The sequence below is a fragment of the Heteronotia binoei genome, chromosome 21 (genome assembly GCF_032191835.1).
Source record: "Heteronotia binoei isolate CCM8104 ecotype False Entrance Well chromosome 21, APGP_CSIRO_Hbin_v1, whole genome shotgun sequence".
NCBI lineage: Eukaryota > Metazoa > Chordata > Lepidosauria > Squamata > Gekkonidae > Heteronotia > Heteronotia binoei.
In genome coordinates, this window is record NC_083243.1 from 90,855,983 (window position 1) to 90,883,980 (window position 27,998).

The following is a 27,998-nucleotide window of genomic DNA, read 5'->3' on the forward strand; positions in this document are numbered from 1 at the left end:
TATAGAGAAGCGTCCTCCACATAAATTTAGGGAGCACCCCCGCAACAATGCCAATGGACTGGGCCAAACCCAGGAAAAGGTGGAAGTTTGCCAGTGGTTATAGTGGTATCTCAGAGATCTCTTGCTGTGTCCTGTTTTTGAAATTCACTTTTAGAATAATCACTTTAAGATCTGCAAATATACATATCATGTGCATAGGACAAACCAATGTTCACAAATTTGATAGTAAAAGGCAATACCGAAAAGCTTTAGGAGAACATTTTATAAGTTTCCCTGGACATTCACTTACAGGTGTCTTGTTTCGGCCTCATTAATAAAGTACGATACCACTATACTGAAAGCGACAAAACTATGGTGGCATCACTCAATTTGCAAAACACATTGGGCTTCAACAAATGATCTTCAGACAGCTGAAATACAACTTTAACTTTTAATTAACAACACAAAGTGTTTCTTTAGAAATTACTTTTAGAAATTACAGCAGCTGCCCTTTCAAGAACAACTCTGCCAGAGCTATGGCTGACCCAAGGCCATTCCAGCAGCTGCAAGTTGAGGAGTAGGGACTCAAACCCAGTTCTCCCAGATAAGAGTCCGTGCACTTAACTATTGCACCAAACTGGCTGTCACTGACACCAGCTACATGTTGAGTTCAGTATATGCTACAGTTTACAGCTGCTGTTGATACATAAATCATTCAGTTTTCACTTGTACTCAGAAATTAAACTTTCATTTCATTTCATGTATTCAACATATCCTGCCCTAACCACAAAATGGGCTCAGGATGGCTCACATCAGAAAACCAACAGCAGCAAAACAATAAATAAGATCAATGATTAATAGCAAAAAAAAAGGCTCATGTCAGATACATGCACACAAAAGCTGATGCCCAGAATAAAACTTGGTTGGTTCTTAAAGGTGCCACTGGCCTCAAATTTTGTTCTTAAAGGCCTCTGATCTTCATGGCTACGCTCAATCTCACTTTCCCCCCAAATGTAAATTGGAACCAAGCAAGTATTTTGAATCCACCAAAGAGAGCCTGCAGTCTGACTGTTGGTGCATTAAAAGTGGGTGTAGCCACCAGCCAGGCTTTATTTTCCAATAGATACCAAACTTATAAGGATTGATATGTGCTGGATATCAATACTTTAGTAATTAATCCAGAGAATCCAAAGATACAAGTGAAAACTTCTGCAGATCTCCCAATTACCTTACAATATCAAGAGTCCGTCTAGATCAGCGGGATGGATCTCAGAGAAGTCTGCATCTCATGTGTGCTGCGATAGCTATGATCTCACCCCCTTGACTCCAGTCTGCCAATGTATTGATTTATCAAATTAGAGTTTACCAACACTGGTTAATATGAATATTGACACCTAGCCTCTGGCGTGGGGGAAGCTCAATTAGCATTTCTAAGGAACTGAGGTTGGGTTGTAAAGTCATTAAGTCATTAATAAGTCATTCACTGACTTTGAAGCTCAGAGGGAAAATCACACACAGCCTTTATCACCCCATTCATGCCTTTGAAGCCCCAAGTCCTGTGTTGGTTGCCTGGCAGGTGCTTAGCCCTGGGTGAGAAAATCCCAGGGGGGGGGCTGTAGCCCCCCAGCCCCCACGTACTTTACGCCTATGCTATATAGTGTTCTGTAATGGTACTTTTTCTCCAAGCGTTTATTTGGCACTTCTTTATGAGGAAATGCATGTGCTGCTTTTTATGTCTTCACCATCAAATCTGTTACAAAATTTTCAAACAGGGCATCATTCTCCAGTTTTGTAGCAAGAATGCATATTTGGGGATATAATACATGTGTTTCATTTCCTTTCCGTTTATCACAGAAGATATTTTTTTCAGTCAATTTTAAACTAGATGCTGATGTTTCTAAACCCACAGATCAGCCCGTTATTTTGTACCCTACGATCACAACTCTTTCTCTTTTAATTGTGTGTAGATATATGTCTTTAAATTTATTGTTATTTCTATCTCTCACTCAAGGTATGAATGCCATCACCAGGAATTTATTTCCAAATTTATTATTTAACTTCTGTCAAGGTATTGTGCACAAGCTCTAAGGCTCCTTTGTTGATCTATGTGGTCCTGAGGATAAGACTCTAGTATTTAAATACTAGCCCATTTGTGGGAAAGGCAGGATAGAAATTGAACAAATAAAATAAATAGGATATGACTCTGTGTTAACAAGGAACAAAATAAAACGTTATTTGTATAAGAAGGGTATTGGTTTCAAGATGTTTTATAGCTAGGGTTGCCAACTCCAATTCAAGAAATATCTGGGGACTTTGGGGGTGGAGCCAGGAGACACTGGGGGTGGAGCAAGGAGCAAGATTGTGACAAGCACAACTGAACTCTAAAGGGAGTTCTGGCCATCATGTTTAAAGGGACCACACACCTTTTAAAAGCCTTCCCTCCATTGGAAATAATGAAGGATAGGAGCACCTTCTTTTGGAGCTCATAGAATTGGACTCATCAGTCCACTCTTTTTGAAACTTAGAGGGTCTTTTGATGAGAGTAATCAGATGCTATGCTGCAAATTTGGTGCCTCTACCTCAAAAAAAAGCTCCCCCCCCCAACCCCAGATACCCACCGATCAATTCTCCATTATTCTCCATGGGAATCGGTCCCCGTAGGGGATAATAAGAGTGCCCAGCAGCCATTTCCCTCCCCTCCACCTGCTTTCTGATGATCCTGAAGTGGGGGGAGAGCCTCCAAGCTGGGAGATCCCCTGTCCCCACCTGGGGATTGGCAACCCTATTTGTGGCATATTTCGTCAATGAATAAAACAGTGTATGTTAATAACTTCTGACTGAGGTGTCACACCCTTTCACTTCACAATCACTCCTCTTTATCAAGTTCTTTCTCCTCGGAATGTACTTTGTCCAGGCTTTAATATATATTTCTTAGTTAACTCTTTCCCTTTGTTTTAACTCAGGTTTCTGTCAGCTTCCCCCTCCACACACAATTTTATAATATTTTGACAATATTAGGATTTGAATCTCTCTAGCCACTGATACCTCCTCTCTAAGTATTCTACTTTCTTCTTTAGAATCCTAATGCCTATAATAGCACTCTATCAGAAGACTCTTTTGTCAGACTCTGTAGACTGCTGACTGACTAGGACTGACTGTTAACTGCCGAAAGCCGGGTAACTTCTGCCTTCTTTCTATCCACACACACTTCTTAGCTCCACCACCCATGAACTCAGTCACCAACCAATTATCTCACTCACTCATCCCCCTCTTTAACCCGTCCATTCTTCTGCATCTTACCAAACATTTAAAGAAACACACACTTAAAACTTTAAATCACTACACCCACCTTCCAACATTTTGATCATATTTATTTTTGCACATTATAACTTCACCAGTTGCTTTACTAATGTTTGAAGTACATAGCTTGTAAGGAAAGCCCCCTACTTTTCATACATATGGACATCGTGATCACCAGTATGGTTGCCAGGGTGCCTGGAGTTTTGACTCTCACACATCTGCTCTAAGAAGTGGACTTTGCTTACAGTTTCTAAGGCTTATGTGGATACTATAAGCCTCAGCTTTGCAGCAGCATTCTACATCTGGATGGGTGTTAGCCAGAACTCTGCTCCTTGTGTGCCCAGTCTTGGCCGCTGCAGTAAGGGAAGCCAGGCCACCATGTTTCCAGCCTGATTCCATGAACCAAGGGCTAACACCACCAGAATCCATCTTGCTTTCCTGATTCCATCTCCAGCATCTGCTTCAGCTTTTGCATAAGCTTATCCAAGCATACCCTGCCAGACCACTCAAGCCTCTTGTCTAACGAAACCCAGAACAAAGACGGGTGCCAGGAAGAAGATAAGGAAGAGGAAGACCATCTCCTGCATGAGCCAAGTCTTTTGTCTAAACCGGGTGATACCTAGGCCAGTATTTGATTCTCTATTATCACCTCTTCAGATAAGCCCATTTAATCTTAAGTGTTCCCCACCCAGTAATCACTTCTATTCATTTTCCCAACTGTCACCCCATGGCCTGTTTTAATCAGGAAGATTCTTTCAGGTACCCAGGATCCAGGCAAGCTCATTGGTCAAGGCAGGCACCCAATTAGGTGCAACCAAGGAACTTGCCATTGGCTCTGCAAATGTCCAGCCTTCATGGTCATCGCAGAGCCTCCCCTTTCTCCTCCCTGATACCTCCCATCCCCTTAGGACTCAAGAGAGTCCTTATAACCTGTGGACTAGCTACCCACAGGTGTGCATCTAACAGTATCCCAGTTCCGCTGTCTAGATCCATCCCCAATTCTGGCCACAGTTTTGGGTCCATTTCCCCTGTCCTCTTAAGTCGCCATTGGAGCCTTCCTCGAAGACTACGATGGTAAATATTACCCTGTGTGTCTACCCTTATATGTTTCCCTATCCATCTATCTATATTTCTTAGGACTGTGTGTGTATGTATGATTGTGTGTGTATTTTTATCTTGTATGTAAGACTATATTTTTCTTAATAAATTGTAATTGGTTTTACTAAATTAGAGTCCTTTTATTGAGCATCACTCTCTGGCTGGTTGAGCCTTGTATACATTTGGTAAAAAGATTCCTAGTGAGCCAGGTGCCCACCTAATTCCCCAACCTCGTTTTGAGGGCATTTTGGCTTACAAGCTTCTGAATAATCTATATTTTGTCTTTCCTTTGGTGAAACATTGTGTTCTTTGTAGGTAACCACATTTTTGCTAGGAACCATATAACCTTCATATTTAATCTGTTTCTTGTTGATATAGTACACAGAATTTCCATGTCATCAGTGCAATGAAGGAGACTATGAACAGTAGTATTATGGAGGGGAGGGGTCAGCTTGAATGGAGATGAATGCGTAAGGACTGAGCTCCTCACCTGTGTCCCTGACTGACCCTTCAAGATTCAGACTACTTACAAATCTCTCTTGGAGTATCAGAAAATCTGGAAGGCCGAAAATTAGGCCTGTCAAGCAATGTTTTATCTTTCTATGACTGTCTATGTTTTTCTGAATATAACTGCCATACTTTAAAATGTTACTAACCCTGAACTAAGCTGAGGCACATCAAAGTAGAGAATTAGCCAGCGTCTCTTTCGCTTTTACTAACAAATGCAGGAATTTGTTCTTTGAAGATAAAGCCTCCAGGGACAGTTTCCCAGGCCGGGCCTGGACCCAGGAAGAATAACCACAGGAGAGATAAAGAAGTTACTGTGTGAATTTTCACATGTGAATACAGGATTGTTTAGCAATTGTAGCAATGTTTAGAGAACCTTTGATGTGCCACCTTTAAGTATGCATTCTACTGCTACTCGGTATTATAGCGGTGGATCGATAAGAACAAGAATCAATACCAATACCTAATCAATATGTATGGCTTGGCGATGCTAGGATTAAATAACAATGCTTTTGAGAAATAATCTTTGGGAGCAGTGTGTAGCAAGGGAGTGTTAGCTTGCAGAGAGGGAAAGGGAACTGCAAAAGGTCGTTGCCCTTTCACAACTAACCACAGGGTGAAAACAGTAGAAAGAAGCCTAAAAGGAACCGTGGCAGGTGCTGGAAATGGGGCAAGAAGATGTGTGTGTGTGGGTGAAATGTTTCTAGAAAAGGGAACAAGGGTTTACAGAAGCCCTAATAGGGGCTCTGAAGACTGAAAAACAACCCGGAGTGTGGCGAAAGTATGACGTAGGCGTCCTCCCAGGGAACTGGAGAACATGGGTGTTTTAAGGTAGTGAGTAGGTAGTGAGTGGGCGGAGGGCCCCTATAAGGGATGGCAGGTAACTGTGATCATTGCTCAGACCCTCGGGTCTGGAGCCCGTGTATAGAGCGCTTATGCACGTTAAATAAAGAAGCTGTTTTCCTGATCTTGCCTCAGACCTCGTTTGTGAGTATGATTTACTATTAATTGGACAACACAGGACTTTTCCTGCTACATAAATTTGGCACCCCAGATGGGACATGGGGCCTTTAGCCCCTGATGATTAGCCCGGCCGAGTGCTGCTGTTGGCAGGGAGGGCCAGATTCACGGTAAGGAGCTCCCAGCCTTCTTTTTGGCTGACCGTCATCTGCCCGCCCTGTCTTCAGTTGACCTTTGACCGATGGCCTAATCTCGGACCGGCGAGGAACAGGAACCAGCTCTGCTTGGAAGACTCCGGAGTGTAAGTAGAGAGCCTTGAACCCAGGGCCCTGACAGTACAGGACCTTGTGCTCAACGTGATAGATTTCCTTCACCTGAAACAGTTTGATTGCAGTAATAGAACCTCTCTAACAGGGTAGGTGACCAAACGGGTCACCTGATGCCCATCCCGGCGGCCTAACCACCCGCATGCACCGGCAGCATCCTAGTACAGCCCGCTGGCAGGGGTAGTGGTTCTCTCCATACCAGCGCCCTGGAAGATGTGCTTGCCTTGAGAAGTTGACAGGTCAGGGTTCCCTACCAACGCGGCTGCAGGGAGCCTACATGTCATTCGCCTGTCTGTCTGGGGAAGGGACGAAATCGACCCTTCTGCCACCAATAGGGAATTATTGGGGGAAATTTTGTGTTTATTGTCTAGGGAAATTGTGGGTTTAGAAGTAACATATCTGTCTGGTATGCTTGATGTGTGCATGACGTGTGCCTGAGACAATACTTGCTATTGAAGCGATAGTGGATCTGTCAGTACCGCGTTTCCCGCCTGCGTGAGCACGGTGGGCCGGGACCACAGAGAAGCGGCTGAATAGGATCTCATATATGTTACCCCTCCCTGTTCTTGTGTTCTAGTTGTCTGTCAGTGGGGGGAGACGTATTGTAGGCTTATTAAAGCGGTCCCATATGTGCTCATGGGGGGGCCGATGTTGATTATTGGTATTTAGAGGTGACCCAGGTCCAGAATGTTGGGACCCTAGAAATAAAATGCCATCTATCTCCTGGTATGATCAATGGTGGCCCTAGTATGGGCCACAGCAGCTTCTGCCCCTTTGCTTGTGTAACCATTACTGGAAGAGCTCAGCAAGTGGCTCAAGCTTTCATTTACAAGCCCATATATTACTGTGTGGAAGAGAGAACCGTTCATAAATTTCACTTGGTGTGTGACGACTAGGTATGTTTTGACCCACACTAGAATGCTGGAGGCCAAAAGGTCACATAACTCTTGAAATTTTTCAAATTGCACTGATTGCAGAGAAGTTGTCTGCTGAACAGTGGAAAGCCGCGGACGGGTTTCGCAGCACCCCCAGGCAGCTGGGTATAAAGGCTGGTTGGGGTGATGTGAAATATTTCTGCAGTATTGCGTAACCCTCGCTCAGAGAAACGGGAAGTGCGAGTGTGAACCTAGCAACTTGCAAAATGTATGTGTTTCACCCCAGGAGATTCCTGGAGACCCCAAAGATGCTATCTATTAACCAGGGAAACTGTGCTTTATTTTTGTTTTATGATTGCAATAATACTGCCGTGTGAGACCATGTGAAAGAGCACCTAAAAGCATTAATCATGTCACATTTGTGTTTTGATATGGTTCCCATTTTACTTAAGTGTATTAATGCGTAGTTTTAAATAGCATATGGTTGTGAGATATACTGTCCCTGGACAGGCATCTCAGCCTCAGGACAAGGCACTTTTAGTTAAGGAGCCCCTTGGGAATCGAATGTTAGGATATAGAGCAGTGTTTCTGCTGCCCCTTATGGGGAGCTGGTCTTTTAAGCCCAACACAAGGCTCCCAGCTTCTTCCTCTTTTGCCACTTAGACTTCACCCTCGCCCCCTTTATTGATTAAGAGCTGAAGAGTTCCAGATCTATGGGCCCTCCCAGAGAGAAGTTCTCCAGAAGCAAGTCCCCTGCCTCTGGTCAGCTTACCTTCTCAGAGGAAATCCCCGTCAGCCATGTGATGTCCCTCCAGCAGGTCCAGGGCTCCCAAGCTCCTGGCCCATGACAGGCTACAAGATATTCATTGGACACAAGGGAGAAGAGACTTTTAAAGTGCTTGCTGAGTGCCCCTGAAATAATCCTCCAAGATTGCGGAAGTGAAGAAACAACTGCCCTCGAGTGAGATGCCGACAGGGAGGCTCCCATCTGCCTAGTAAGCCGCTGCCAACAAGCTCTACCGGCAGGCACAAACCCATTAAGACGTGTGAGGCAGCAGAGATCCTCCGGAAGCCAGATGCCTGTGTGAAGCCCACCAGATTTATTTTGTCCACCAACCACGAAGTTACAGTCGGCTCCAGATATCGGGCGAAGGCAGCAGGAAGCTGAGTCCAGCCTGAAGGAGGTTAGAAGATTGATGTTTGGCCAGTAAGATGCAAGGCTATGGGCATCAAGCCAAACAACTGGTCCAAGAAGTGAAAGGCCACAGAGGAAGCCGTGGGTTCAATAGCTTTTTCCTGTGCAATTGCTGCAGAAGATAAGAGAGAAAACCTTAGCAGAAGGGCCGATCCAGATAAGGAAACCAAGGGTCATCTGAAGGTCCCGATGTCTGTGATGCCTGAGCTCCTGGGTGTCGACAAGAAGGCCAAGCAGCTGGCAGAAAGAACGCTGCCCAGCAGCGAAGCAGAATCGAGCAGATCCACAAAGGGGAACTGACTGGCATCAAGGAAGTCCCGCGCCTGAAGGCTGTAGCCGGATTGCGCCAGAGGGAGATGGCCAGGAAATGGTAGAAGCGCGGAAGAAGCAGCTGTCCCAGTCCCAGAACAAGGTGTGAGCCTGCAAGAGCCTCTCCAGCAGGGAGAGGGTCCAGAAGAAAGTCCGGAAGAAAGTCCAACTTGCTAAGTTTCTGTGTGAAGCTACAAAGAGGGGACTCTTTTTGTTCCTTTTTGAGTAATTTTTGGATTATTTTGATCTTTTTTTAATGTTTTGAAGCCACTTTCCTTTGATAGCAACAGCTCTATGCATAAGACTTGTTTGCCCCGGAAGAAGAGAAGAAAATAAGACGATCCCTAGGGGTAAGTAGTCAAAATGTGCCCAAAGCTAGTTTTAGCTTGACACATTGCTCAGTGCCTTGGCCATATATTGTGATGCTTAAGTAAGAGAGAAGATTCAGTTCTTTGTGATTTGTGATTCATGAAAAGCCCTTTGGGAAAATTGTTAAAATGAGAAAACCCAGCCCTAGAAAGAAATGTTATGTTGAATTATAGGCTTGTTTTGAACCTGATTTTGTTTTGGCTATGCAGTTTGATTGAGGTTTTCCTAGATAGGCTTTCTAGGTGCAGCCTTGCTCCCAGACCTGATTGTTTGAAGCCCGACCTCTGGACCTCACTCACCGGCAGCAGTGAGGTTCCACAGGCAACGCCCTCTGGATCCTAGCCTACCGGTAATGGCAGGATTCCACAGGCATCAGAGACAACAGCCAGCTGATCGAGTTAAGAGATTTATGATTGCAAATGGTTATCAAATGTATTATGGGTTTGATGTTTGGTTTTAATAGGTTGATTTTGGTATGTATGAGGGTTTGTGGATGTGATGATAAATATTCAAACTCTGTTTGAAAGAGGGGAAATATAGCGGTGGATCGATAAGAACAAGAATCAATACCAATACCTAATCAATATGTATGGCTTGGCGATGCTAGGATTAAATAACAATGCTTTTGAGAAATAATCTTTGGGAGCAGTGTGTAGCAAGGGAGTGTTAGCTTGCAGAGAGGGAAAGGGAACTACAAAAGGTCGTTGTGTAGCTACAGTATCAGTTCCAATACTTGGCTCAATAGAAGCACATGGATTATCAATAAACCATACTTTGTTTCAACTCAAGGACTGGTTACTTTGAAATCTGCTTGCTTGACAAAGCTGACTTGAACATATGAAGCTGCCTTATACTGAATCAGACCCTCGGTCTATCAAAGTCAGTATTGTCTTCTCAGACTGGCAGCGGCTCTCCAGGGTCTCAAGCTGAGGTTTTTCACACCTATTTGCCTGGATCCTTTTTTGGAGATGCCAGGGATTGAACCTGGGACCTTCTGCTTCCCAAGCAGATGCTCTACCACTGAGCCACCATCCCTCCCCAGACTTCAGTTGGTTCAACACCTTTGAGAGGCTTTTTGAACTCTAATGAATTGGCCAAATCTACCTCAACTTTTAAGCAGCCCAAGGTGGTCGCTGGATCTGCAACGGACCTACCTTCCAGTGAGCTTCTTGCCACCCAGGACTTTTACCAGGCTCTTAAATCACTGAAGAAATAAATTTTAGAGGATATCCATGATGTTCTTCATCCTTTGGCAGACCAGTTGGAAGCCCTCCAATTAGGGTTGCCAAGTCTAATTCAAAAAATATCTGGGGACTTTGAGGGTGGAGCCAGGAGACTTTGTGGCGGAGCCAGACTTTCCCATTTCCAAAATAAATGCATAAAAATACAGCAGTGAAATTCACCTAAATAGTCATAATTTCCTCAGCGCCCAATAGTTGCAATTCTAGTAAATGAAAGTGTAAACACACAAAAAGCAGCCAAAATGCACAGCGTTTACAAGCTCACATTTTTTGTGATCTTCCTGGGGCTTTACTCACCGGAACTGCTGTCCTTCAGCCTAACACAGACAAACAAAAGAGAGAGAGGTGGAGTTTTCCTCTATCCCATAAACAGGCTCCTTTACAAAGACTCTGAAAACAATGCAAAACAAACACAGAGACAGACACACACTATTACTGCCTCCCTTGCAAAGACTTCTGAAAAGTACTCTCTCATGCTCTTTCTCTCACTGGGTCTGGTTCCTCCACAACGACATCTGAAAATTACAGGGGCTAAGCTGCTCTCACTCTCTCTCTCACACACACACTATTACTTGCTATGAAACGAAAGCAAAACAAAGGGAGGCTCTGCTTCTGACCTTTCTCTATGAAGTACTTCCTGCTCAACTTTAAAGGGGCACAAACACACAAAGAGGCATTTTAAAATGGGACCTGTTTGCAGGTTTCTCAACCTGCAGGAGATCTAGAGGTACTGGTAGCTGTGGGGGTGTGGCTTATCCCCACCAGCCAGCTGTCTGGGGGCGGGGGGGGGGAGCCTGTAAAACCAGGGGATCCCCCGCTGGGACCTGAGGATTGGGAAGCCTGCTTCCAATTCTCCATGCAAGAGGTAATAAACACTACTGACTCAGCTATGGAATCAAGGGCTAGCAGATCAAGAAGATACATGCAGCCTCCAAGCCCATGAGAGATGGGTGACTGACAGAATTTTAACTTTGGATAATAAGATTAGGAGCATAATTTAAAATGCTGGGGCTTTGAAGAGCCAAGGAGGAAACAGAACAACTTTCAATATTTGGCTCACAACAGACCTCCATATATTATCAAAGTGTACAGAGCAGGTCCCCTCTCTGCTAACCAGTCTTGGAGCCCTAGGAATATTATTGGTGGGGGGCGGAGCATCGCGATACTATGGCGGACGCAAATTGAGCTAGCTCCGATCGCCTCCTTCCCCAGACCCTTCAGAAACCAACGAATAAAACTCCGATGTCCACAAAAACTAAGGGAAAAGCTGTCCGAACTAAAAAGAAGCAAGATCCTAAAAGGAAAAACTCGGTATCAGCGTTCTTCTCACCAGAAAGCGCAATAAAGGTGGGTGGCCCGATTTCGCGCTCCCCGAACAGTTTAAATATGGCGCCCAGCCCGGTTACTCCTCAGCCTACTGACGCTTCCCATTTAGATAATGAGGCAGAGAGACCGATCAACAAAAAAGACTTGGAGCTTTTAAAGCAGGACATTCACAAATACTTTAACAAGGCTATTATAGATCATATTAAGCCTCTGAAAGAAAAGATCAGTGAGCTGTCAGAAGACCTTAACACAACGGCGAACATAGCCGAGCGCTCAGCGGAGTTGGGCTTATCTCTTAAAGGGGAAGTAACCATCTTAAAAGAGAACGAAAGCAAGCTGCAAAACAGATTGGCAATCTTAGAAAATAAATGGCGTGCCTTAAATATTAAGCTACGTGGATTTGAGGAGGGAGCTGAAGAGAAGAAGGACTTATTGCTCTTTGTTGCAGACTGGCTGCGAGAGACGTTTTCACTGCCTGAAAACGTGGCTGCTAGCATAATTAAAGTTCAGAGATTGGGCGCCATTTCACTGCAGCGCCGCAACTTCACCAGGGACATATTGGTTCAGTTTACCAATCCCCGAATAAAAGACCTCATACTTCAAAAAGCAAGACAACATGATGGGGCTACACACAATGGGAAGAAAATCCTGTTCCTGCTAGATCTTTCGCCAGAAACGCTTGAAAAAAGAAGGAAACTAAAGATCGTCTCAAGTAAGCTCCACGAAAGCAATTTAAGATTCAGGTGGAGTCCGACTTCAGATCTCCTGCTGTTTAAAAATGGCACCTTTTACAAAATCCACGATGCGCAGTCAGGAATTACAGTGCTGAACACTCTTGCCATTAAGTACACAGAGGAAGAGGAGAAAGAGCTACGAAGAAACTTCAAGATCTTTGAAGACAACTTGCCACCCGAAGAAGCGGTCTAAACTCTCATAATTGTGCACAAGCATTACTTTGGACAGCTAAAGCTCAGCTACTGACAACAGCCCCGTTGGGCCTTCATCTTTAAGGAGTTGTTATGAGACTGTTAACCTGCAGAAATCTGCTTTATAAATCTTAATGGAAGTGCTTGCTGTTAGGGAAACGGATTCATATATACACTTAAGATATTCCAGGCTTATCTACAATGTCTATTTTGCTCAAATTAATGAATTTCTGATTTATAATGTTTATAATTTTTCTTTATCAATTCCATAGACATTATTTATAATCTTACCCTTTTTAATTAAATTGATACAAACTTAAAGAGAATAATAATAACAACGACAACTTAATGAAATCATTTGCAAGATCCCAATGTTGTTAATTTAATGGTATTCTGAGTAATTAGTTATGTTTATGTTCAGAACTAATGAACTCTCTCTTTTGAATGCATTGATATAGCCCTTAGCACCAAATAGGTTAAATGAAAGGGAAAGTGTTGCAAAAGGTGGGTTTATTCAACAGAGAACTAACTGGCAAGCAATTCCATTTGAGAAATTAATATGAGTGATTTTGCAAAGAAAGTCTTATTATTATAGCTCTGCATGACCATAGAAACATCCTTAATTCCTTACATATATACTTGAGTAATGAAGTTTGTCCCACAGCAGGCTGTATTGCTTTTAATGGGATATCACTGCAATGCAAAAAGCAGAATTCTTAGCAACTAGCTTCTTGCTTCTAAATTTTGCAGTAAGAAACTTGCCTTCTATAACTTTGCAGTAATTAGATGTATAAAGCATCAATGATAGGTTGCAGGCTATTTCTACAAAGTTTTAAATTTATTACTTATAAGAAACCAAATGTTGGAGTTTTAAATGTTAAAATAGAATGGGGAAGGGGGGGTATTAGAGTTTATGTGTTCTAACTGAAGCTTTTGCCCTCCAAAGAGAGATAGTAGTTTCAGTTAACGGAAACCTAAGGTTTTTTCCCTAGCTTCCCAGCTATTGGGAAGCTGTGAAACTTCACCCTAAGATTGGGTGTTAGTAAATAGTGCCTATTTGTCTATTTTTATTGGTGTGTGTGTTGGTGCCATTTTTCAGTCTTCACATTCCTTATTTATTGTTATTTAAACTTTTCTTAGTTAGTGACGGTTGCAGTAAGATACAACACTCAATATTTGGATTGATCTAGTATTCATTTGAAAAGGCAGGTTGGGTTCTGTGGATCATATTAAGTCTTACGTTCAGTGCTTGCAATGTCTAAAAGCCTAAAATTTTTGACTTGGAACTGCAGAGGGTTTAAACATCCAATTAAACGTGCTCGTATCTCTAATTTTCTAGTAAAGCAGCGCCCACATGTGGTTTGCCTACAGGAAACTCATGTGAGAAAACAATTCTCTTTTGGGTTACTCTCTAAATGGTTCAACCAGATTTATCACGCGCCAGGATCGTCTAAGGCAAGGGGGGTGGCAATCCTATTCTCTAAAACTACTGCCTTCAATTTGCAAGATATTAAGTCAGACCCTAAAGGAAGGTATATATTTGTTAAAGGTTCTTTGAATGGTAAACCTATAACGATTGTTTCTGTTTATACACCCAACAGCGGCCAACTATCTTTTTTGAAGGAGACATTCACTGAGCTAATGGACTTCAAACACGGTGAACTCATTGTTGGAGGCGACCTTAACTTCATTGCAGACCTGAATCTTGATAGGTCAGGGGGTAAGAGGCTTAAACCTCGACGTACGGAAAAGACAGGCTTAAGCAATCTTTTGCATTCTCTAAATTTAGCAGACATCTGGAGGGCATTGAATCAGAATATGCGTGATTACACCTATTTCTCACACGTTCACAACTCATACTCTAGGATTGACTATATTTTAACTTCTCCAACTCTCCTAGCCTGCGCCCATGATGTCAAAATCGGTTCTAGAACTATTTCAGACCACTCATGGGTATCAGCTGAATTTATGTTGCAAGAACTAGATAATAAAGGCCAAACCTGGACCCTGAATAAACTTCTTTTGACTAAAGACAGCATATGTGATAGGGTAAATAAACAGATACAAGAATACTTTCAATTTAATGACAGCTGTGGCGTTTCACAGCATGTAGTCTGGGATGCCTTCAAGGCAGTAACTAGAGGCAACCTTATCTCTCTGGCTGCAGCTTGCCATAAAAATAGAAACAAGGACATTTTGGAACTTAAATCTAAAATCACTGAGTTGGAAACAAAGCATAAGAAATTTGGAGGGAAAAAAACTCTTAAAAAGCTAACTATGGAAAGAAATAAGCTGGAACTAATTGAGACCTCAGATATTCAAAAAAAACTTACTTTATTTGAAAACTAAAACTGCAAAATCCTTAAGGCTGCTAAAATTTAGACTTCAACAAAATAGAGCTAATTCACTGATCCACTCTATTAGATCGCCCCAAGGCGCTTTACATGTCACACCTCAAGAAATCATTAAAGTCTTTCAAGATTACTACTCATCTCTGTATAAAACATCTATTGACACGGATTTGGATTTTAAAAAATATTTGAGGGACATGAAATTTGGCCAGAAATTATCAAATAGTGATGCTGAATTCATGGATAGACCTATCTCAGAACTGGAAATTCGAGAAGCGCTATCCTCAATTAAAAATAATAAAGCAGTAGGTACTGATGGTTTTCCTATAGAATTCTATAAAAAATTTAGTTCCTGTTTATTGTCCCCCCTAACAAAAACATGCAATTTAGCAATGAAAGAAGGTGTAATCCCTGAGACTTGGAAAGACTCCAAAATGATAGTAATCCACAAAGAGGGAAAGGACAAACAGGATCCCAAATCCTTTCGTCCAATCTCACTTCTGAATCATGATTTCAAAAATTTTTCAACTGTTTTGGCCCGCAGACTGAATAAAATTATTAGTTCATAGGAATATTATTGGTAAGTTTGCAGATACTCAGATGAAAACTTTTTGAGAGACAAAGGAGGTCTACCAGCTAAGGAAAAGACAATCTCTGTTTCCCCTGATCTTTCAGCAGAAACACTATACAATTGTCAACTTCTTAAACCAATAGCCCAGAAGCTTACTGAGGCAAACATCCAGAACAAATGGATTCCATCTGGGAGGATGCAAGTGAGACATCATAACAAATCTTGGATGATTGAGGATATTGATGCAGGTATGCTGTTATTACAAACTCTAAATTGAGAAATGCTGATAGAATGCAAGAAAAAAATCAAGTTGAACTTTTTCTTTCCATCCAAGGGGAAAGCCTGATTCTTAAGTCTCCTGGTAGGTAGGATGATGCAGCAGCATAGTCTTTAATGTTCTTCCCCATTGGAGAATGCTTTTCTTTTTTTCTTTTAATTTTATGGAAGGGGAGGGAAGGGGTCCACATTGTCCTCCAGGGTGGGATTGTAGAGCTTTAGGACCCATTTACAAAATCTCTTTTCAAGAGTTTTGTAGTTGTTGCCTATGATTAGGCCTTGGATTCAGCAGGAGCTTACAGGAGCACAGCTCCTGAACCTTTCTGACAGTTCCCCCTCCTCCTCCCCACCTTGTCAATTGAATAGTAGGTGCAGCTGCATAACAATCCCTGGATGAGCTCCACTACCTATTTTTCTACAAAATGATCCCTGCCTATGATTATTCAGAAGGGGTGGGCAAGGGAGGGAAAGGAGGGGGTGAGGAGAGGAAGGGTTTGTTCAATCTTTAGGAATATATTCCAATGCAAAACCAGTCTTATGATTGCTGTTGCACTGTTAGTACCTAAACATTGTCTGGGAAGAAAGGCAGCTTTTTTATTTGATTGTCTTCTGCCAGTAGTGGGGTTTACCTTTTTGTTGTTATTGTTGATGATGGAGTTATGCATTGGGCAATATCTGAAAGACCCATACTTATTTTACTTAGCAATTTTTCTGAGTTTAATTTTAACGGGGGGGGGGGGGTTGTGTTTGTTGGTTCAAGATCATACACTGTTGTTCCACCAAACATATTCAAAATGTCTGCTTACTAGCCTTAGACTTAGAAAAAGCATGTGATATTCTTTCTTTTGTCCCTTTCTTCCCCTTCCCCACCCCCGACCCTTCAGAAAACTTAATAAAATCTATTAATAATCAAGAATAAAATATATATAATATCTTTTATTAGAATCAACCAAACCAGCATAAAACATTATGGAAGCTTTTAAGGTCAACTGAACTCTTCATCGGGCCGAGTATTACAACATTTTAAAAAGATGAAAGGGTAGGAAGTAGCTTTCTCTAAGCAGGGCAGGGCTAGCCACAGAGGGTCTCTCTCTCTCTCTCAGTATTAGTTGGATCATGCATGCAAGCAGAGTGAAGACATGATTGTTTAAAATTTAAACAGCACAGATATTTCTTTCCAACCCTGCTGAGGATTCATAGCCTCAGTTAGTACCAATAGTACCTGTAAGTTCAGGTTAAGTACTCACTATAGGGTTAATAGACTGGCAAAACACTATCAGAGTATTTCACCAAATCTTCCGTTCCCACATACTCTGTGACCACATCTGTCATGGGGGAGTAGCAATTCAAAGCAGAAGTATTAAAGGTGTCTTTCTTGCTAGAAATAAAATACTCTCCAATCTTTGTCTGTTTTTGTGCAGGCTGTAAATTGGCATCATCTAAACCTTCCATTCTGTCATAGTTTTGCTAAGATTAAACTGTGCTGTGGTTCTGCATTCTGTACTAGTTCAGTTAATATTCTGCAATTGTTTCAGGACCCAAAGATAATGGCTGTGAAAGAAAAGAGAAGTGTAAATATGAGAATAAATCTGCTGTTTGTTTTTAAAATAGACTGCTTTTTAAAAAAGCGAAACACCAAACCTTAACTAACTGCGTAGATCAGAAAAAAAAAATACTGCTCTGTATCCATTAACCATGTAGTTCTAAAGATATAAGGACGCTTACATTTTCTTAAGCGGGAGCAGTGATTTCTGCTGATTAACACCCCCCCCCCCCGGCCACCATTTAATTCTTTGGAGTAAGTGGATCCTCAGAAACAGTGGAAGAGAGAAATTGGCAGAAATCACTTTCCCACTTAAGAAGAAGGGGGGGGGGAGTGCCCTTAAGTCATTGGAACAATGTGCTTGGATGTAGGCCATCATCGTAAGAATGTAAGTAGAGCCCTGCTGAATCAGACCAATAGACCTGTTCAGGGGTGGCCAGACTGTGGCTTGGGAGCCACTTGTGGCTCTTTCACACATATTGTGTGGCTCCTGGAGGTCAAAGAGGAACTTAATGCAGGCTTACTCTCAATTAAGTATGCTTACCATTGGGACCAGCCTGTGAGTACTGACCCATAGGTAGGTGACTATTTTTGCAGTGCGTGAAATGGGGAAGGAGGAAGAAATAGGCAGGCTTGTAGGCTCTTCTCCACTACAGAGGTTGCCTGGAGACCTAGAGCAGGAAAAGAGAGTGCTGGAGCCAAGGAGAAGAGACAACCACTGGAAGAAGAGACAGAACCAAAGAGGCAGCATGGGGTTCCCCCTTAGTTTAATAGCTGTTGTAAAAAATGATAAAGATAGTCCCTTGTGCAAACACTGAGTCATCACTGACCCATGGAGTGACATCATATCACGACGTTTTCTTGGCAGGCTTTTTATGGGGTGGTTTGCCATTGCCTTCCCCAGTCATAGGAACTGTATTTATTAACCTTGGTGTCAAGGCAAAGAGACATAATGATTAGGCTTCCCAACCCTCCTGCCCTGGCGGGGGACCCCAGGATTTCCACCCTCTTCCCCCGCTCCCCCCAAAAATGGAAGTGGGTGGAAATGGCACCGGGGAGCATGGCCAGCCGCCGCATCCCGGAGCCGGCGAGGCCGCCGCACCGCTGCTGCCCCCTCCCCTCCCACCGCAGCTGCTCCTTCGAGATGAGCCCAGGCTGAGCCCATCTCAGAGGAGCAGCCAAGAGGCGGCAGCAGTGCAGGGGAGGGTGAGGCAGGCCAGGAGCATGGCGATCTGCGAATCCGGGCCCTTCTAGGACCCGGACTCGCGGCTCGCCACACCCCCAGCCCGCCTCCACTCCCCCCTCCACTTCCACTCTAGAGGCGGAGCGGGCGAGGCGGCAGCGGCGCGGTGGCCTCTTCTCCACTCGCCGTGGCTGCTCCTCCGAGATGGGCTCAGCCTGAGCCCATCTCGGAGGAGCAACCATGGCGAGCAGAGAAGAGGCGTCAGCTGCGCAGGGGCGGCTCGCCGTTTCCCCCCTCCCCCTAGCTCCACTCCATTATCTCCTGGCTCCACCCCCAAAGTCCCCAGATATTTTGGGGGTTGGACTTGGGAACCCTAATAATGATGTATCTGTGTTTCCTTCTGCCACTGGTGCCAAAAAATAATCCCGTAACCTTTCTCTATGCTGGTTTTATGGGGACTGTTATTCCCAGTGTTTATTTTTTTTTAAGTCTCCTTCTAGCACAGTCATGTTGTAAAGTGCATACATATGTATTTTATCTTTCTGTGCAAAGGAAGAATTAAGAGTTTTAATAAAGACATGTGTGTAACATTTGTTCATGTCTTGCAGCTCTCAAACATTTGAAGTTTATTCTATGTGACTCTTACATTAAGCAAGCTTGGCCACCCCTGATCCAACTAATCCAGCATTCTGCCTCATACAATGGCCTGTCAGTTCCTCTGGATGGCCAACAACAGGGCATATCAGTTCCTCTGGATGGCCAACATCAGGCCTTCCCCTGATGTTGCCTTCTGGCTCTAGAATTCAGAGGTTTAATCAGGGCTTTTCTTGTAGAAAAAGCCCAGCAGGAACTCATTTGTGTATTAGGCTACACCCCCTGACACCAAGCCAGTTGGAACTCCGTTCCTGTGCATTTCTGCTCAGAAGAAGCTCTGGGTTTAGTGCCTCTGGATGTGGTGGTTTCCCTCAGTCACCATGACTGGTAGTCATTGATAGACTTACCGTATCTTCTGTGAATCCATCTAATCCTCTTTTAAAGCTGTTCATTCATGTGGCTTTCACTACAGCAAATGCCACATTTTAATTACTCTCTGTGTAAAATAGGATTTCCTTTTGTTTGCCCTGAACCTACTTGCTTGTCAGCTTCTTTTTGTGTGTGTAATAAATTCTTTATTATTTTCTTCTTATGCATCACAGCACCAAAATGATCAAAGAAAATTTATACTTCCATTTCAATTTCAATTTTCAAAATCAAAACAGGTCATTTTATAAAAACAAAAATATATTTACATGCGGAGGTAAAGAATGAACAATTTCCTCAATACCCTCAGGTGTTGTCCCCACGGGTCCTCTGTTGGTCCATTTTTCTAGCCGGCTACACTTACACCCTACTGCATTGCCCGGGCAAGGCAATGGGCCATGCTGACACCCTGAGCCGCTTGCCCTTGCCTGACATGGATCCCGATCCAGCCCAGGCTCATCAGATCCTACTGATGGACATGCTTCTGGACAGGGCATTGCTCGCCCGCAACGTTGCTGCCCCCTCCGCTCGTGATCCAGTCCTCTCCCATGTCTTGGACTGGGTGGGGAGGGGATGGCCCAAGGGCTCGACTGGCCGGAATTTACTCCGTTTGCAGCCCGGAAAGACGAACTATCCACCCACAAAGGCTGCCTACTATGGGGCAACAGAGTCGTCATCCCCAAACCCTTGCAAGACCAAGTGCTGAGAGCCCTGCACGAGGCACACCTGGGCATAGTCCGCATGAAGGCTCTCGCACGGAGCTATGTCTGGTGGCCTGGGATGACAGTGTGTGCGTGGGAAGTTCACCTGTATGAGTAAACTGAAGAGTGCAACTCCAGAAGCTGTGATAGAAAGACAAACTCCAAACAGCCAGTCAACAGTTATATTTGGGTAAATACGTTAGAGGCAGTCACAGGCAGTCCAATGGTTCATACACATAAAGCAGTCCTTCCAAGATACAGTACCAAATCAGTTTCCAGTTAGAGAAGTCAAGAATCCAGTCCATACATTACATAAGCCAGTCTTATCCAGTCCTCCAGAATAACAGTATAACAGCCAAGATGTTTCTCCTTCTCTCACGCACCGTCCTTCTCCTCCTTATCATCACCCCCCACTAGCAGAGAGTAAGGCTTGTACTATTATAGTGCAGCTATCCAATCCCCATCACTGATTGCTAACAAGCTGCACCTGTTACTCTCGTGACATTCATCATCCCTGTATAGCTTAGTTACATAATCATTACTCAGCAGTTTTGTTCCCTTAAAGAACCTAATTCTGACACGGCCTCGATGCAGAAATTGAGGCTTGGGTTAAAAGGTGCCTGACGTGCCAGGTGTCAAGGCCTGACCCCCCACGTGGCCCAGTGCAATCATAGAAATCCACCAAAAACCCCTGGTCAAGACTGCATATGGACTTTGCTGGCCCCTTCCATGGGCGGACTCTACTCATACTAGTGGATTTATCTCCAAGTGGTTGGAGGTGGTCCAGGTGCCCTCGCCATCATCACAGGCGACCATCAGGGCTCTGAGGACCATCTTTGCAACCCACGGTTTGCCGGAGACCATTGTCACCGACAACGGCACAGCATTCACGTCCGCAGTGTTCCAGGACTTCTTGGCCAGGAACCTCATCAGGCACATTCGCTCTGCCCCGTTTCATCCAGCCACCAACAGCCAGGCAGAGTGGATGCTGCGCACGGCAAAGGAGGCCTTGAAACATCTGGGCCCCTCAGACTGGCCAAAAGACATGGCGTGTTTCCTAATGGCCTACCAGACCACACCCACCGCCTCCACAGGTTGCAGTCCAGCAGAACTTCTCATGGGCCGCCGCATCAGCACCCTGCTGGACAAGCTGCACCCTGACCGAGCCCCAAACAGGCGACCGGCGCCGGAACACCTTAAAGCCCCCAGAGGGTTCTACCCAGGTGAGACAGTGTGGGCACGGAACTATGCCACCACTGGCCCCGCCTGGCTCCCTGGAAAGGTGGACCACGTCACCGGACCGGTCTCCTATGCAGTGACCTTGGAGGGTGGACATCTCCTGAGGTGACACATCGACCAACTCCGAGGTCGCCTGCCTGCCGGGGAGCCAAGGTCAGAGGCTCCAGATCCAGACAACGTAAGTCCCTGAGAGCCTGACACAAAACAGGGTTCCGTGGAGCCTGCTTCAGCCCAGCAGGAGGAGACCCCAGACCGCGCAGCTGAACCCAGGTTTCCCGGGGCCGCCGTCCCAGATGTCTCCAGGTCTGCAGCCGTGGAACCACCAACCGAGTCGGAACGCCCAGTCCCCTTGGAGCTCCGACGCTCGACACGAGACCGCCGCCCTCCGGCATATCTCCAGGACTATGTCACCTGATAGCTGGAACTATGGGGGGAGGGGTGTTGTGTCCTAGGCTCAAATGGGAGAACTGTTACTTTTGGAGGGAACTGTTACTTTTGGAGGGAAGCCGAACAAGCCAGAGCTTGAACTCCACACCAGGGTTCCAGAGAAGGCCTAAGCTTGCCCAATCAGGGGAAGGATTGAAACATAAGTAGCCAATCAACATCCAGGCTCATACTGTACCCTGATAGGCCCTTAGGGCCCTGTAAATAGCCAATCCATGTAGATAGTTAAGGACCAATCAGAAGGGGGCAAGAATTGTATAAAGGAGCGGAAAGTTTGAACAGAGCTCAGTGTGTGTTGTGTGTGTGTTCCTGAAGTAAAGCTTGCTGAAATCACTCTCCGACTCTGGTCTCTTACTGCGCCGACCCCAATATATTACATGTCCGGTTGTTGTGATATCACATACACATGTTAAAGTGATATGGTTTTGCACCATTGACTTTCAGTTGGTTTCTCATTCTCCTTTCAGAATGATTCACGTTGATAGAACAAACAAAGCTGTTGTTGTACAATTCTCCAACTATCCTGCTTGCCTGTTTGCTCGTCCAGTCCCTCTTTTGCTTTACCTGCACAAGTCTGCATAGTCGGCTTTGTTTGGCCTTATGCATATCTATTTTATTAATTAGTTATTTGATAATTTTTTATTCTACCCTCCCTCCAAGGAACTCAGGGTGGTATACATGGTTCTTCTGTTTGCCATTTTATCCTCTCAACAACCCTGTTAGGTAAGTTAGTCTGAGAGACTGACTAGCCCAAGATCATCCAATGAGTTTCCATGGCAGAGTGGCGATCTGAGCCCAGGGCTCCCAGATCCTAGTTGGACATTATGAATGCTACACCACAGTGATTTTCCCTTCTTGTCTGAGTGTACTTCTAGTCTTTTGGATTCACTATTACAATAGTATTTTGTACTGTTTACCACTTGAATGACTTCTATATTGCAGACTTTTCAATTAACTCCTCCAATGAACTCATCTGGTGTCTGAGAATCAGTGGTATCAGTTCTGCAGTGTAAGCTCTTTCTAGGTTCAAGCCACATAGCTTCTATCTTATAAACTCACTGGCATTATAAAGTAGTTTCCCACTTTTTCTTATTGCAGGTGCCCGAATCATCCTTGCTTGCAGAGACATGGTGAAAGGAGAAGCAGCGGCCTGTGAAATCCAAACCTTGACTGGGAACCAGCAAGTTATTGTGAAGAAGCTAGATTTGGCAGACACCAAGTCTATTAGGGAATTTGCAGAAAATTTCCTAAAACGTATCTAAATAGTTTTTATCCTACTTTTCCAAGCAACAATGTTTGCTTAAAGCAGCTAACAGCATTCATAACAGATCAATCAGTAGTAAAAATGCCACATAAATTGTACTAATAAAGAAAAATAATGCATTGAGTGACCCAACAGCAACAAATCTTGCTTGAGCCAGAACCAGAATGAAAACGAAATAGCAGCTGAAATCAGAGGAAAACAAATCAGTCTGTTGAATGCCTGACAAAATGAAACAGACTTTGTCTGGCACCAGAACATTAATAAGAGAGGCTACAGGCAAAACTCAGAGCGGGGAGAGTGTACCAAAGATGTGGCATGGCAAGCAGAAAGATCCTATCCCTCTCCACTCATTCAGGATGTGGGAGAATTTTTTTTTTATTGATAGTTCACATTTCTCACAGGGCTCAAGGCAGATTACACAGAGTGACTCAATACAGTCAACAAAATGTGACATTCAGTAAACAATGCACTAATATAGTAAAAGTTTGGAACCAACCAAAAATCTAAAAGAACTAAAGCATGGTGTTTAACATGACACACTGAGTGGTGCAAAAATTACAGAACAGGATCCTACTTCCAGAAAGCTATACAAAGCAGTATAGACCACATTCCCTAATCATAACCTAGTCATGAAAGCCTTTGACAACAACTTTTATTCTTGCTATGCTAATTTTCTATTTTCATGGAGGTTTTCTAATATAAAAAAATGTTCAATGCTGGTGTTTCCTTCTTGCAGTATGAATCTATGAGGATCTGAAAGAAAGATGACAGTCTTGTGGTAGATTCTATCATGCTAAAATTTCCTCTGAAGCTTTGGTGCTCTCTGTGTCTGTTTCTTGTAGAAGAGAAAGAGCTCCACATCCTCATTAACAATGCAAGGGTGACGATGTGTCCCTACTCCAAAGACAGTTGATGGCTTTGAGATGCATTTGGGAGTCAATCACTTGGGTGAGGCCCAGAGTCATTGAAGAAGAAATTGGATTTTTATCCCACCTTTGCTACCCAAAGGAGTCTCAGAGTAGCTTACAATCTCCTTTCCCTTTCACTCCCCATAACAGATACCCTGTGGGGCAGGTGGAGCTGAGAGAGCTCTAACAGAAATGGCTCTTGAGAGGAACAGCTCTATGAGACCTTGTGACTGGCTCAAGGTCACATCAGCAGGTGCATGTGGAAGAGTGGGGAATCAAACCTGCTTCTTCCAGATAAGAGTCCGCACACTTAACCACTACACCAAACTGGCTCACAGTTTGGTGGGTGGTGAATGGATGTAACCATTACACTTCCATGAATAACCAAAGGGAAAATTATGCTTACTCTAGGTTGCTTTTCTTCTCATTCATTTGTTCCGGAAGACAATGAAGTAGGGGCACATTGTGTGGTCTAAAACACACGTTTTGGATTGGCCCGCTGAGACCTCTGTAAATCCTGTCACATCTTGCCCAGTACCTCAGGTGAACCAAAATTTTACTTGTCAGAAATAAAATAATGGCACTGGTAGCATTGATTATATCAAAACAAAATAAATTTTATTTTCAAACAGGCTGAGAAGGGAGGAATAATAACAGAGGATTATATTAGATTCTATGGGTAGGCAGAAAAATAGAATTATATACAAGAACACCTTTGGTTGGCAAGTTGTTACTTCTTAAAAATACCCAGTGTTTCCCTCAGCTAGACAAGACTCCTTAACACAAACCTTTTAGAAGATAGTTTTGGCTTTTAAATATATTCACACTAGCTTGCTCTGACTGAACCTACGTCAGGAATTCCCACCTCAGCCTTTTTCCCTGGCAAACTAGTTACCCTCTTCTCAGGAAGAGCTATAACCCTAGACTCTAGCACCTTTGAGGGCCCTGCACTCTTGACACCTCAAACCCTTGTGCCAAGTCCCCTTTCTCTGCTGGGACCTCAGTCTGTCTCCTGGGATTCCAAACAGACACAGGACCCTTTGTCCCTCTCAATGTGTGTTTATAATTTCTCTCACAAATGGAATCTGCCCATAGTCTTGGGATCTGAACCAGTGTCTTTGAACTTGCTCTGCCTCGTGACACTCTGTACCACAAACTAAGAGCCTTCTCTCTCTCTGTCTTTCTTAACTGTTACTCTTGTTACCATTTGAGGTTGTCAGCCAATCACAGTGAGTTTCTCCAGCTGTCACTCACTGAGACTGCTGTCTAGTCCATCACACCCACACTCTTTGATAAAGGTGCAACAGACAAATCCAGCTGCACTCTGCTCACATATACTGAGGTTGTCAAAAAGCCTGCCTTTTCTACAGCAAAGAATTGTAACTATGGTGCAATAGCTAATTATGTGTGATAGTGTGGGGCAGGGACTAACAAACCTTAGCACAGACAGGGAGTGGAGGTACAATCACAGATGTTCATTCTAACTGTGGGGATAAGTAATTTACTAGACATTCCTGTGGCTGTACAATAGGGTGATACTTGCAATGTTAACTTGTTTTTCCCGAATTCCTGTTAAGCACTGTAATCAAAAGGCAAAACTTCAGCTCTTGTCTCTTTTTCTCGGGGCACTTCCTTTTAACGTTCCTATTGCTAGAGCACCTGAAAGAATATGCACCAGCTCACATTCTGAATGTGTCATCACTGGCTCATCACGGTGGGAGGATTCGTTTCCATGACCTCCAGAGTGAGCAGAGCTACAACACGGGTCTGGCCTACTGTCAAAGCAAACTAGCCAATATTCCGTTTACCCGGGAGTTGGCCAAACGCCTGCAAGGTCAGCAGCTTGTTCTTAATAGTGCCATGTAAATAATAGCCTCATCTGACTTACTCTATGGAAAGCTGAAGATACTTGGAAAGTGTGTGTGTGTTTAAAAACAGAAGAGACAGTCCATGGAAGAAAGCAAGCCTGTGGAGCTCTAAAAGCTGTAACCCTAGGCACACCTCCTTGGAAACAAATCCCACTAAATATTCTTGGGACTTACTTAGAAATACAGAGAGAGGATAACACTGCAAATTTGAACAGGTGGAGGTAAACTTTAGCATCATGTCCCTTTTGGGAAAAGATGTAGCAATAAAACAGGGAATGTGCACTAGGCCTGTGATACATGGCATCAAGTGTGTTTTCTGCAGTATGTACCTGCAGCATGGAGTGAGGACCAATTGTGGTTGCATGGAAATAGAACGTTCATCGGTCTTCATGGTATAAAACTAAACATTTTGTAGCATATATTTAGGTAATACTTTATATGTAGACATATGAAAGATACAATTCGTTATATGACTCTTATTTTCCAGGTACTTACTTAACTGCATTGTAACATGTTTTTAAAAAACTTTACTTTTGAACAGATTTTCAGGATGTTTTCTGCTACATGCATGGGGTTTTTTGGCAGGCACTGGTGTCACTGCAAATGCTTTGCATCCGGGCACTGTATGGACTGAATTGACCCGTCATATATCTATAATTGATATTATCTGAAGGTAATTTTCTTCTTGAAGACACCACAAGGAGGAGCCCAGACCAGTGTGTATTGTGCAGTGGCAGAGGAGCTGGAGTCAGTGAGCGGGAAGTATTTCAGGTAGGTCATAAAAATTGCTCAAAATGTTACTTATGACCTGCTGTGGCCTAGTAGCCACCAGACCTGGAAAAGAGCCTTGGGATAACAATTTAAAAATTAGTTACAGCTGACACTTAGAATGCTGACAGTGGTTCATTGCAAGTTACTTTAGCATTAGGTAGACTCTTCCTTTGGTGTAGAAAGTGTAAGAATTTGATCAATGTATGGACGAATAATCAAGTCTTAAGTAACAAGAATGAATTTGGGGTTCTAAATTTCCCTATTGGTTGGCAATAGCTAATTTTTCCTGTGACTTTAATAAACTGGAAGAATGCCTTTTCTCATTCTAGAGAGATACACATGCAGCACAAGGCCTGTGAGTTAGCAGTGTCTGTTTTGGTAATCAGTTACTTTAGGGGAGGGAGCTGGAAGTCTGAATCCATCCTGCTTTTCCCAGATACTTGTTTATGCCCAAATCAATTGCAAATGAGTATTCAGTGCAGCATCTTCCATTCTCCATCTAGAGCAGAATGTAGCGATCGCTTCTTGGGAGCTGTATGTTCTGCTCACAAGTGTCCCAATCTAGCTAGAGTTTGTTTCTACTACACACTTTTAAAAGAATCCCTCCTATTATTAAATGTGTCAGGTATAAAGGCAAATGGTTCTAAATTAGAGGGAGAGTGTTATGTAAAGGGGTTTTTTGTTGTTTAATTTTTATGCAGCTCTTCCTTCAAGGTAATCAAAGTGATTTATATGGCTCTCCCCTCTTCTGTTTTATCCTCCCAACCATCCAGTGTAGTGGTTAAGAGCAGCAGACTCTAAATCTGGAGAACCAGGTTTGATTTTTCTACTCTCCCACATGAAGCCTGCTGGGTGTCCTGGGGCCAGCCACAGTTCTTTCAGAACTCTCTCATCCCCACCTACTTCACAAGGTGCAGGTACGTGGAGAGAGGAAAGGAAGATTGTAAGCCACTTTGAGACTCTTTAAAATAGAGAAAAGTAGGCATAAAAACCTTATTCTTCTGATTAAGGCTGATTACGTAGCAATTCAGAATGCAGGTTGAATGTTTAAATCCCCTCATGGAAAAAAAAGATCCTTGCAGACTGAAAGCAAGTATGTCAGGGACAAAGGGTTTAACTGTCACTAGGATTTTTGCCAAGCCCAACTTTTAAACTATGCCAGTGCCTAAGATTCCTAATTGAAACATTGTTATTTGTACCACAGTGACTGTCAACCAGCGTATATCTCAGCTCAAGGCCGTAATGAAGAAACAGCTAAGCAACTTTGGAAAGTCAGCTGTGAACTCTTAGGCATCAAGTGGGACTGAATTATGAGGGATCTTTTGTTGTAGCTGTGTATTGCCAGTAAGGTATTTGCTGTGAAAACAGGAACTGAGAACCCCAGCACAGTCACCTGATGCACACAATTCAAAGTGTAAATGAAGCGTTATTTTTCAACTTGGTTTCAT

The 27,998-nt window shown here is 43.6% G+C and overlaps 1 pseudogene; it reads left to right on the forward strand.

Annotated features, from left to right (window-relative positions):
* The first annotated feature begins 14,959 nt into the window (after window positions 1–14,959).
* LOC132589620 (retinol dehydrogenase 12-like) lies at window positions 14,960–27,995 on the forward strand (annotated as a pseudogene).
* Window positions 27,996–27,998: the final 3 nt, after the last annotated feature.